The 9811-nt window shown below is 42.9% G+C and overlaps 1 long non-coding RNA gene across 2 annotated transcripts; it reads right to left on the reverse strand.

Moving 5' to 3' along the window:
- Window positions 1-1112: 1112 nt before the first annotated feature.
- LOC125560958 lies at window positions 1113-9397 on the reverse strand. 2 transcript variants are annotated; one of them, XR_007306972.1, is made up of 3 exons: window positions 8198-9397; window positions 7926-8052; window positions 1113-6393 (listed from the first exon to the last, which is right to left on the reverse strand). It is a non-coding gene; the product is annotated as an uncharacterized LOC125560958 (long non-coding RNA). The 2 variants fall into 2 exon arrangements; XR_007306971.1 differs by having other exon boundaries at window positions 7926-9397.
- Window positions 9398-9811: the final 414 nt, after the last annotated feature.

A 9811-nucleotide genomic window follows, 5' to 3' on the forward strand; every position in this document is an offset into this window, starting at 1 on the left:
GCCGAAATTCCGCGCTCAAACGAATTGGGTGATCCCGATGGCGGAAGCAGCATGAGAGGTCGATGATACGCCGAAGAAAAGTACGGCCCGGCCATACTACTTTAGCCGCATGGTAAAGGTGGCCTATCAGCGGTTGCGGGTGGCCCACTTGCATTTCCGCCATGTCGAGACGAGACCGCGGAGAGCCGACAACTTATCGGCCGGTAGGCGTGCAATTTGGGAAGTTGAATTTAGCTCTATGCCTAGTACAGTGATCGTGGTGGCGGCTAGAATAAAATCGTCGAGGTAATGTACCAGGGGGCGCACATTATGATAATTGATGAGAATCCACTCGACCATGTTCGCGACGCAGTTGAAAATATAAGGCGCTGACCGAAGACCGAACGCCAAAGTCAAATCAACATAAAAATCGCCTCGCCATTTCATACCTAGCAGATACCGATCGGAAGGGTGAACCGGAATGTTGCGATAAGCCGCCTCCACATCGAATTTTGCGATCTGAGCTCCGGGCCCGAACTGCGCGACCATTTGAATGATCTCGTCCATGCGCACATATTGCGAGGAAAACGCTGCTGCATCGATACCATCGTTAACGCTACAACCCGCCGGGGCGGACAAGTCAACTATTAATCTCCACTTCCCCGGCTGACCCGCCTTAGGAATCACTCCGAATCCGCTGGTGTGGAGGCGCGGTAACGGCGCGCACCGGAAAGGGCCTGCCACCCTACCTAATCTGACCACGTTGGCCAAATATTCGTCGATAACCTGAGGATTTTTGCGCGCAGAAAGCTTGTTGTCGCGCGCCGATTTGAGCGGGGTAGTACCCTTAAATCCCAGTTTAAAGCCCTCGCGGATCCCTGTCATGACGTACTCGACGCATTCCTGTTGTGGGTGATACGCCAGTTCCCGAGCGAAGGCCTCTGGGCTTAAAGGCGATACCTGGGACACGGGAGGGAGACCATGCAACGCTATGAATAGAAAGAACAACCTAAGCTACCATCCCCCAAGTATAGGTACTATATGTACGTAATCTGTATAAAGAACGAAGAAAGTAGAGGGGTCAGGCGTCTGCCTAGGAAGGGGAGGGGGTGAGACATAACAAACAGCAACCATGACAAGTACTCTAGTTTATAAGCTTACAAGAACCCTCGTATACACAACTGCCATACAACAACCTGCTGAGGTGCAAGAATAGGCGCATAAGATATTAAGTAAAAGTACCATAACTAGTAGACTACTGTCTCTAAAACAGTCAACAAACCCTACAAGGGTTTGACGATCCTGCTGCCGCCCTGGGCCATCTCAGGCCCACCGCGTGCGCGACTTCTTTCCAGGTAGTGGCTCTGGAGACGACGCCTTGCGCTTTTGCTCTGCGCTCGACGGGCACTCGCGCACCGGATGGTTCCCGTCGCAGTAAGTGCACTGGTGGGTGTAGCGGCACCCCGGGAAGTAACACCTGGCGAAATTCCACAAGCGACATGCTTCCAAATTGTAGGGCGACCCCTACCGGCTTCCGGGCGGGCTAACGCTCCCGCTGCGCAAACGTTATTTATCTGCGGGTGAAGTTGGGACCAATCGGTCAGCTTGGCCGCGGCCGCGTGCTCGCGAAACGCCCTATCGTAATTCAGCCATACGCGACCGGCGAACTGGCGATAAGTGCGCAAAATCCTAACTTGTACAGCAGTAAACCCCGATTTCTCTGAAGGAACTGAGAGCAAAGGATCAGGGCATAGATTAAAAACGCCTCACACCACGCCCCAATATCCTCGATGGCCCGCCGAGGTCTCTTATTTGGCGTCGTAAGTACAAGATTGCCGTTCATAAAGAGCTGCGGCTCCAAGTTTGCCTCTCGCAGGTTTGAAGTCAAAAGCTCGCTAAGCTCCACGAACCGCCCGCCCACAATTGATGATACCAGTTTTGCAGGGACTGGCGAGAAACCAGGTGCCACAATAAACGGCTCTCCGACCGCCAGAGAATGCATCATCATGGGCGCCATGGCCGTCAAGTCAACGCTGCCCGAGGAGACCGATAACGGGAGAGCAGCACTCAAACCCGCCACACCGGACGGCGCCGACGCGATAGAGAAAGTGTTGACGGTATCTGGCAACACACCTGGCGTTACGGGAGTCGCCCTGGTACCTGACGCCGGAAAATCCCCGCCGACCCCGTTTTCGTCTCGTCCTGGACTCGATGTTATTGGTTTTTCACTGCTCGCCGCCGGAAATTGGGCAAAAGAGCGAATCTCCTCCTTCATCACCTCCCGGATAGCTTCCATGAACTCGGTCGAAGGCCTGTCCGCCATACCGCCGAAGAAAAACCAGAAATGTCACGAAAAAATTGCTAAATCGCTTCCTACGTCTTAGCACGAAACGACGTTTGATCAGAGAGCATTTGCCGCTCGGTGCAAAGCTACCCTTCGAAAGCATACCGCTGCACCACGCGCGCCGGCGCAGGTCGCGTACGCATAACCTCTAGATATCTTAGACACTGCCCTGTGTTGTGAGTCTAACCTTGCCTAAATGCGAGCATTTAGCCTCATAAAAAACAATTGTAGTTATTTTTTTTTTAGCATGAATGGTAGCTTTATTTGCAACCAGCACATAACGGATAGTAAACACAGGACCAAACTACAAGAAAGAAGCGTCGGTCTCGGAGAGAACATTTCGGAAATATTTGATGTCGAGCTAGGTGACATAAATGAATACATTTGTCGAGCTTGTTTGGCAAGTGTGATTAGGTAAAGGGACCCCCTGCAAAAGTACTAAGAAAAGGTGGCAAACAAATCGCGAGAAGACAAATTTTGAGTTACGACGATGAGCCGTCTCAAGAAAATCTGCGATTACCTCACTCGATTGTCTCGGATGAACAGCTACTAGAAAGCCACCGAGAGTCAGAGAGTATTGGCGAACTATACAAAGTCCAGGTAGGTTTGAAATTTATTTTAGCTTATTTTGCTATCACAAACATTAAAAAACATATTAAAATCCTATGAAAAAATTATTAATAAAAAAATATTGACTTAGTTTTGGGGAGAAGAAAAATATAAAACGCAGTGTCTACTTGCACGGCTTCCGGTAAAGGAGGAAAAAAACTAGCTGCACGGCTGTCTCCTATTTTCTCGATTTTAAGCCTAAATAAGAAGTTTCTGGCTTTAAAAACCTTCCACGATTATTTAAAACAGCCAAGCGATATTTTTCAGCTTGAAAAGCTATGCAACGAGCGGCCCGCAAATGCTCGGCACAGTATGAACGAAGCGTGGAGTTCGACACTTGTTTTCGCCATATTACAGCCGTGCACGGAGAGAAAGAAACCAGATGCACTGCCCTTTTTTCTTTTCGCCATTTTAGGCAAAAATGAAAAGTTCTGACTTTAAAAACAAAACAAAAATTATTTAGAATAGTAAAGCGATTGCATTGAGCTTAAAAACATCGCAGTTGTTTACTTGCACGGCTTCCGGTAAAGGAGGAAAAAAATCTAGCTGCACGGCTGTCTCCCATTTTCTCGCTTTTAAGCCTAAATAACAAGTTTCTGGCTTTGAAACACTTCCAGGATTATTTAAAACAGGCAAGCTATGATTTCAAGCCTGAAAAGCTATGAAACGAGCGGCCCGCAAATGCTTGGCACGGTATGAACGAAGAGTGGAGTTCGACACAGTCGTTTTCGCCATATTACAGCCGTGCACGGAGAGAACAAAACTAGATGCACGGCCCTTTTTTCTTTTCGCCATTTTAAGCCAAAATGAAAAGTTCTGACTTTAAAAACCTCCAACTGTTATTTAGAACCGTCAAGCGATGGCTTTGAGCTTGAAAAAAATTGCAAAAGGCGACATGCGAATGCTCGGCACATAACTTGAACGAAGCCTGGAATTCGACACAGCCGTTTTCGCCATCGATCGCCAAGCCACACAGGTAAGAACTAAGTTAAAATATTTTCTGGCGCTAATCTTTGGCTATGGATTACTAAGACTGCTTTATCCACCAATTTCTGGACGATAGCTATCACTAAGAGCCAAGAAACCACTCTTTTAATAAAAAATCACGCCAATCCATAAGCTCTCGGAAACGCTAGATGCACGGCTGTCACAAAAATATCCGGTTCGCTTCGAAAAACTCAATCTAAAATTAAAATATTGAACATCTGAATTGTGAAGAATCGTTTCTAAAGACAGTGAAAAATATAAACACAGCAATAAATTTCTAAGGCCCAACAGTCCATAACAGAACATAACAACAAAACAAGTTGGACAAAGCTTTGGGGGAGGGGAGGTTGACGAATTGCATTGAAAAGGGTATTTCTTACTTTTTTAGCCAGAATCTATACAATTTTTTTATTATAATTCTTCCGTTTGTTAAATAATCTACAGGGCTGTAGCATGCCTCAAAATGTTGGCGGGGGGGGGGGGGGGGGTGGCACAATACAGAAACATTAAGATAATATTAAGGGGACACAGCCACACCCCTACTTGTCATTTCCTTGTGCCCCAACCCCTGCTGCGGCCCTGATCTATTTGATTATTCATTTATTTACTTATTCACATTTATTTACAGATTGATACCCATATTATCTAATATGATATTACATTTCTCTCTTATACTTTGTTTTTTATCTATTTTGCTTGTTTGTTTGTTCCCCATATGATCTCACTTGATTGCCCACGATTGCAGCTTATTTCACTGTGTGATCACAACCAATCCCATTAATGCAAAGTGATTTCCATATGATCAAACATTGTTGCACGAAATCACTGTCAATCACAAACCAGCCTTTATTATCAATATCATTATTATTATCATTATTACTCTTATCATTAGTTGTTTGCAAGCAGCATTTCTTTGGGATTCTCTATTTCATTTGTAAAAATATAAATGAATAATAATGATAAAAATGGTAATAATGATAATAATGATAATGGCTGCCCTATCCCTATACTTTAAGACCTTTTCATAGGTACACATACTATCCTCTTGCATGTTTTATGCTGTTTGTGGACAAGAAATAAATTGGTTTGCTAACTGAATATCATTTGAACATTTAAGACCCTGATTTGCTGTCTCTAAAGGGTTCAAATTTCTGTTGACCACACCCATTCTGCTATCCTATACCTAACCAGGGGGGTCATGTAGAAGCTATCAGAAGATTTCACCTGATTGGATTGATGCACCACAGACAAAACAATAGAACGGGAATACAATAGAACAATGAGGTAATCCAGCCAATCCTGTTAGGCCTTACGAGAGGACTTCTACACCTCTCAACCCGGGAGCTGGCAGGCGGAGCTGGCCTAAAAAAGTGGGAGGCCCAAGGCAAAATTCAGAGACAATTATAGGACTGGGTGACTTTTCTAGACTTTTAAAATGGTAAAAATTGATGGAATGTTGTGGAAAATAGCTTTCTAATACATATACTTACCTGTTTCGATACCATGCACTGATCTGAAAAGAGGAGGGTTGATGGCTCCCTTGTGAAAACTCAAATGAAAAATGCCTCAATACTCCGCCCCTAAGTGACGGTTCATGTACAACTTTAGGATGGAAATATTATGGTATTAATTCTGGTGTTGTGTAGGTTGTTGTAGTGGAAGGGGAAGGCTAAGTGGATGGGGATGTTAGATGTGGCATACAGTATAATAATGGAGGGGCTCTGTTGCTAGTGTGCTGGTGATATGGCAGGAGGGCTGTTCCTAAAGGAATTTGTCATAAGTGAGAAAACGTGTTCAGCTGGCTCAACATGGAGAAATTAACCAGCAGTTGGTGCTTAGAGAACCTAAGGAACCCTTAGGAGAGGAACTATGGAGCAGAGGAGCTTTATACCAGGAGGGGTATGCAGCGGCTTAGTCAGGATTTTTAACAGAAAGGGGGGCCAGAGGCCCTTTCAGGGCATTTTCTCCTGTATTTTATGTCCTTATACATTTACTGTATTTTTGGCTCCTAAAGGAGGAAGGGGGGGGCAGGCCCCCTTGGTCACCCCATTGGCTACGCCCCTGGTATGCCAGGTGTTATCTCCTGCAAATCACCCCATTAAATCCATTCCACCTAAAATACCTATATACAACCATACTTCCAGACCAATTAAGTTCATATTTAGATTGATCTCTAAGATTCTTTATGATAAGGTTTACTAATCATAGTGACGTATGAATAAAAAACCATCAGAGATGATTAATTCAACATATCTAATTTTTGCGATTATGTTCTTACTTGGTTGTGTGTTTTAGAGGGCCACATTATGATTATTATGATTATCTCAAGATATACAATGCTCAGGCACATACACAGGGGGTGTGCAGGGTGCATGAGCACCCCCTTGGAGGCCAGAAAATGGGTCGTTTCTTCAAATATTTTCCTCTTTCCATATCCCCCTTCAACCAATGCTGGGTACGCGCCTGGTGCTAACCTTAATGAAAAGAATGATACAGTAATTATTATCATACCTGTCAACTCTCCCGCATTAGGCAGGAGTCTCAAGATTTTGGACCCTTTCTCCCGCTCTCCGCGTTGAGCACCAAATCTCCCGCTTTTTAGCGATTTTTATCGCTTCAAAAAAATTATTCTATAGAAAATCGTTATTTTGCCTATTTTCTATTAAAATATTTGAGACAGTAATTTCCTTGCATAGCGCAATTTATCTAACACTCTCGGGAGATCTATAAGTGGATTTGTTCGCGAGAGCTTTTGGTAAATGCCTGCAAGGTTAAACCCTTCCCTCCCCCTAAAAAATGAATATACTCCACCCCTCCCTCCAAAAATTCTCAAGCCTTGACATTTTCGGAGGTTGACAGGTATGTATTATGATTGTATAGCTGTCACCCGCATAAGACACTTGTCACATGATTTTGGACCTCATCATAAGCCTAATATTTGTGAGAATATTCCTACAGTCTCTGTATTCACCCGCATTGGCTCTTGTTTTTTTTTCGCATATTTACTGTATTTCACCCGCAAGATTTCTGTTCAAGTTGGGTTGACAGCTATATGTGATTGTTAGTATTACCATTGTCATCACCACCATTATTATTATTATTATTATTACTACTATAATATTATTATTTCATATTTCCATAATCAAAATTTAGATGCTGCTTGCAGACAACTAATAATATGATGATGATAAATAATTGATGATGATAAATATTCGAGGGTGATAACCACAGCCTTATATAAATAATCAAACAAACAAAAATAAAAACCAACAGATAAAATTATACACCTATTTCAATAAAGGTTGTCAGTGCAAATCGCAAATGGCAAATGGCGATTAGCAAATGGCAGTTCTAAGACCGAAAGTAACCATGCGTCTCGAAGAATATTGATAAATCAAACAATTATCCATTAAAGGTTACCAATGCTTGGCTCTGACATTGCTGGACTTTTTTTAACACCTTCAATTTTACGAATAATTAGTACCCAGCCATTTGCCTTTCGCCATTTGCACTGACAACCTTTTTTGAAATAGGTGTATATCAAACACCAGAAATACAAATTAACAGACAAATAAATGAAATAAATAAACATATAAAACATTATAAATATAATAGACAATGAGAATAAATCTGTAAATTAAAGTTAAAGTAAATAAGTAATTAAATAAATAAATGAATAATTAAATATATTATTGAATAAACGCAAGAATAAGAATAAAGAAATGATATAGATTCGGGCTAAAAGAGTAAGAAATACCCTTTTCAATTCAATTCATCACCCTCCCCTCCCCCAAAGTTTTGTCCACCATCTTGTTTTGTTGTTATGTTCTGTTGGGCCTTAGACATTTATTGCTGTGTTTATATTTTTACTGATCCTTTAGAAACGATTCTTCACAATTTAGATGTTCAATATTTGGATTTTAGATTGAGTTTTTCAAAGCGAACCGGATATTTATGTGACAGCCGTGCATCTGAATACATCTAAATATTTTAACTTAGTTCTTACCTGTTTGGCTTGGCGATCGATGACGAAAACGGCTGTGTCGAATTCCAGGCTTCGTTCATTATATGCCGAGCATTCGCATGTCGCCTTTTGCATTTTTTTTCAAGCTCAAAGCCATCGCTTGACGGTTCTAAATAACAGTTGGAGGTTTTTAAAGTCAGAACTTTTCATTTTTGCTTAAAATGGCGAAAAGAAAAAAGGGCCGTGCATCTAGTTTTGTTCTCTCCTTGCACGGCTGTAATATGGCGAAAACGACTGTCGAACTTCGTTCATACCGTGCCGAGCATTTGCGGGCCGCTCTTTTCATAGCTTTTCAGGCTTAAAATCATCGCTTGCCTGTTCTAAATAATCCTGGAAGTGTTTCAAAGCCAGAAACTTGTTATTTAGACTAAAAATCGAGACAATGGGAGACAGCCGTGCAGCTAGTTTTTTTTCCTGCTTTAAGGCTGGTTCACACTAGCGACATAACGACATAACATCGCGCCCTTATGTCCTTGTATAACGACATTGACATAACGACATAAGAAAAAAAAAAACATGTTGTTTCTCCTATGTCGTTATGTGTCCGTCGTTATGTCATTATTTTGAACCATTCACAGTTTAAACATAGGAAAAAAGAGTGTCCGTTATGTCGCTAGTGTGAACCAGCCCTTACCGGAAGCCGTGCAAGTAGACACTGCGTAAAAACGTATACCACAGGCGGTATGCGAATGCTCGGTACATAATGAACGAAGCGTGGGGTTCGACACTTAGTCGTTTTCGCCATTATTCGCCAAACCTCGGAGTTTATACCTAAGTTAAAACATTTTCTAGTGCTTACCTATGATTATGAATTACTAAGACTGCTTTATACACCCATTTCTGGGCGATAGCCACCACTAAAAGCCAAGAAACCACTCTTTTAAGCAAAAATCACCCTAAACCAAAATAGGCCGTGCAAGAGCTTCGTAAACCCTCGAGAATGCTAGATGCACGGCCGTCACAAAAATATCCGGTTAGCTACGAAAAATCTTCTCTAAAGGATCAGAGAAAGAAATAGCTACAGGAATAAATTTCTAAAGCGCAAGGACCCTTTGTTTACCTACGTCGAAGAACATCTAACAGAACAAGATGGCCGACAAAACATGGTGGTGGGGAGGGGGAAGGGGATGTTTGCACGGAATTAGTCACGTGCTTAATTTGGCGGGAAATGTGACTATAAAATCATACCACGTGAGCGCTTTCGCGGGAAAACTTGCAGATCCTAAGAACTGAGAAACACGGTAAGTTCGCAAGTTAGTCGTATTAGTCGTATAATTCTTGATCTAAATATGCTACGATCTACCAAGGAATATCAAGTGGTTCCACAAAAAAAGTACCGACTTTTTTTTTGCAAACCATTTTTTTATTAAGTGTGAACTTTAGAAGCACACTAGCATACACACATTGGCACCAGTCGGGCCAAAACGGGACGCTAGCACAGTCTATTACCCGTGCAGTTCGGCAACCATGGACAGCTGTTTCGTCCTTATTAGGACTCGTCAGCATGGCATAGCCGGTTTGCCTCAGTTAAACTTCATCGGCAAAAAAAACTGCAGGGCGACTTCGACTCGAACGAAGTGCTTCAAACCACAGCTTAGATCCATGTGGGATCTAGAGCTGCGACCGGGCTAGCGTGATGCCAATTGTGCGGATCACGCATGCGACCTTTGCTAGTCTAAAACTCCGTCGGATAGCCAAACTATCCTTGCGAGTATGTATACATAAATGTGAACTTTAGAAGCACACTAGCATACACACATTGGCACCAGTCGGGCCAAGACGGGACGCTAGCACAGTCTATTACCCGTGCAGTTCGGCAACCATGGACAGCTGTTTCGTCCTTATTAGGACTCGTCAGCATGGCATAG

The sequence above is a fragment of the Nematostella vectensis genome, chromosome 2 (assembly GCF_932526225.1).
Source record: "Nematostella vectensis chromosome 2, jaNemVect1.1, whole genome shotgun sequence".
In the NCBI taxonomy this organism is placed as follows: Eukaryota; Metazoa; Cnidaria; class Anthozoa; order Actiniaria; family Edwardsiidae; genus Nematostella; species Nematostella vectensis.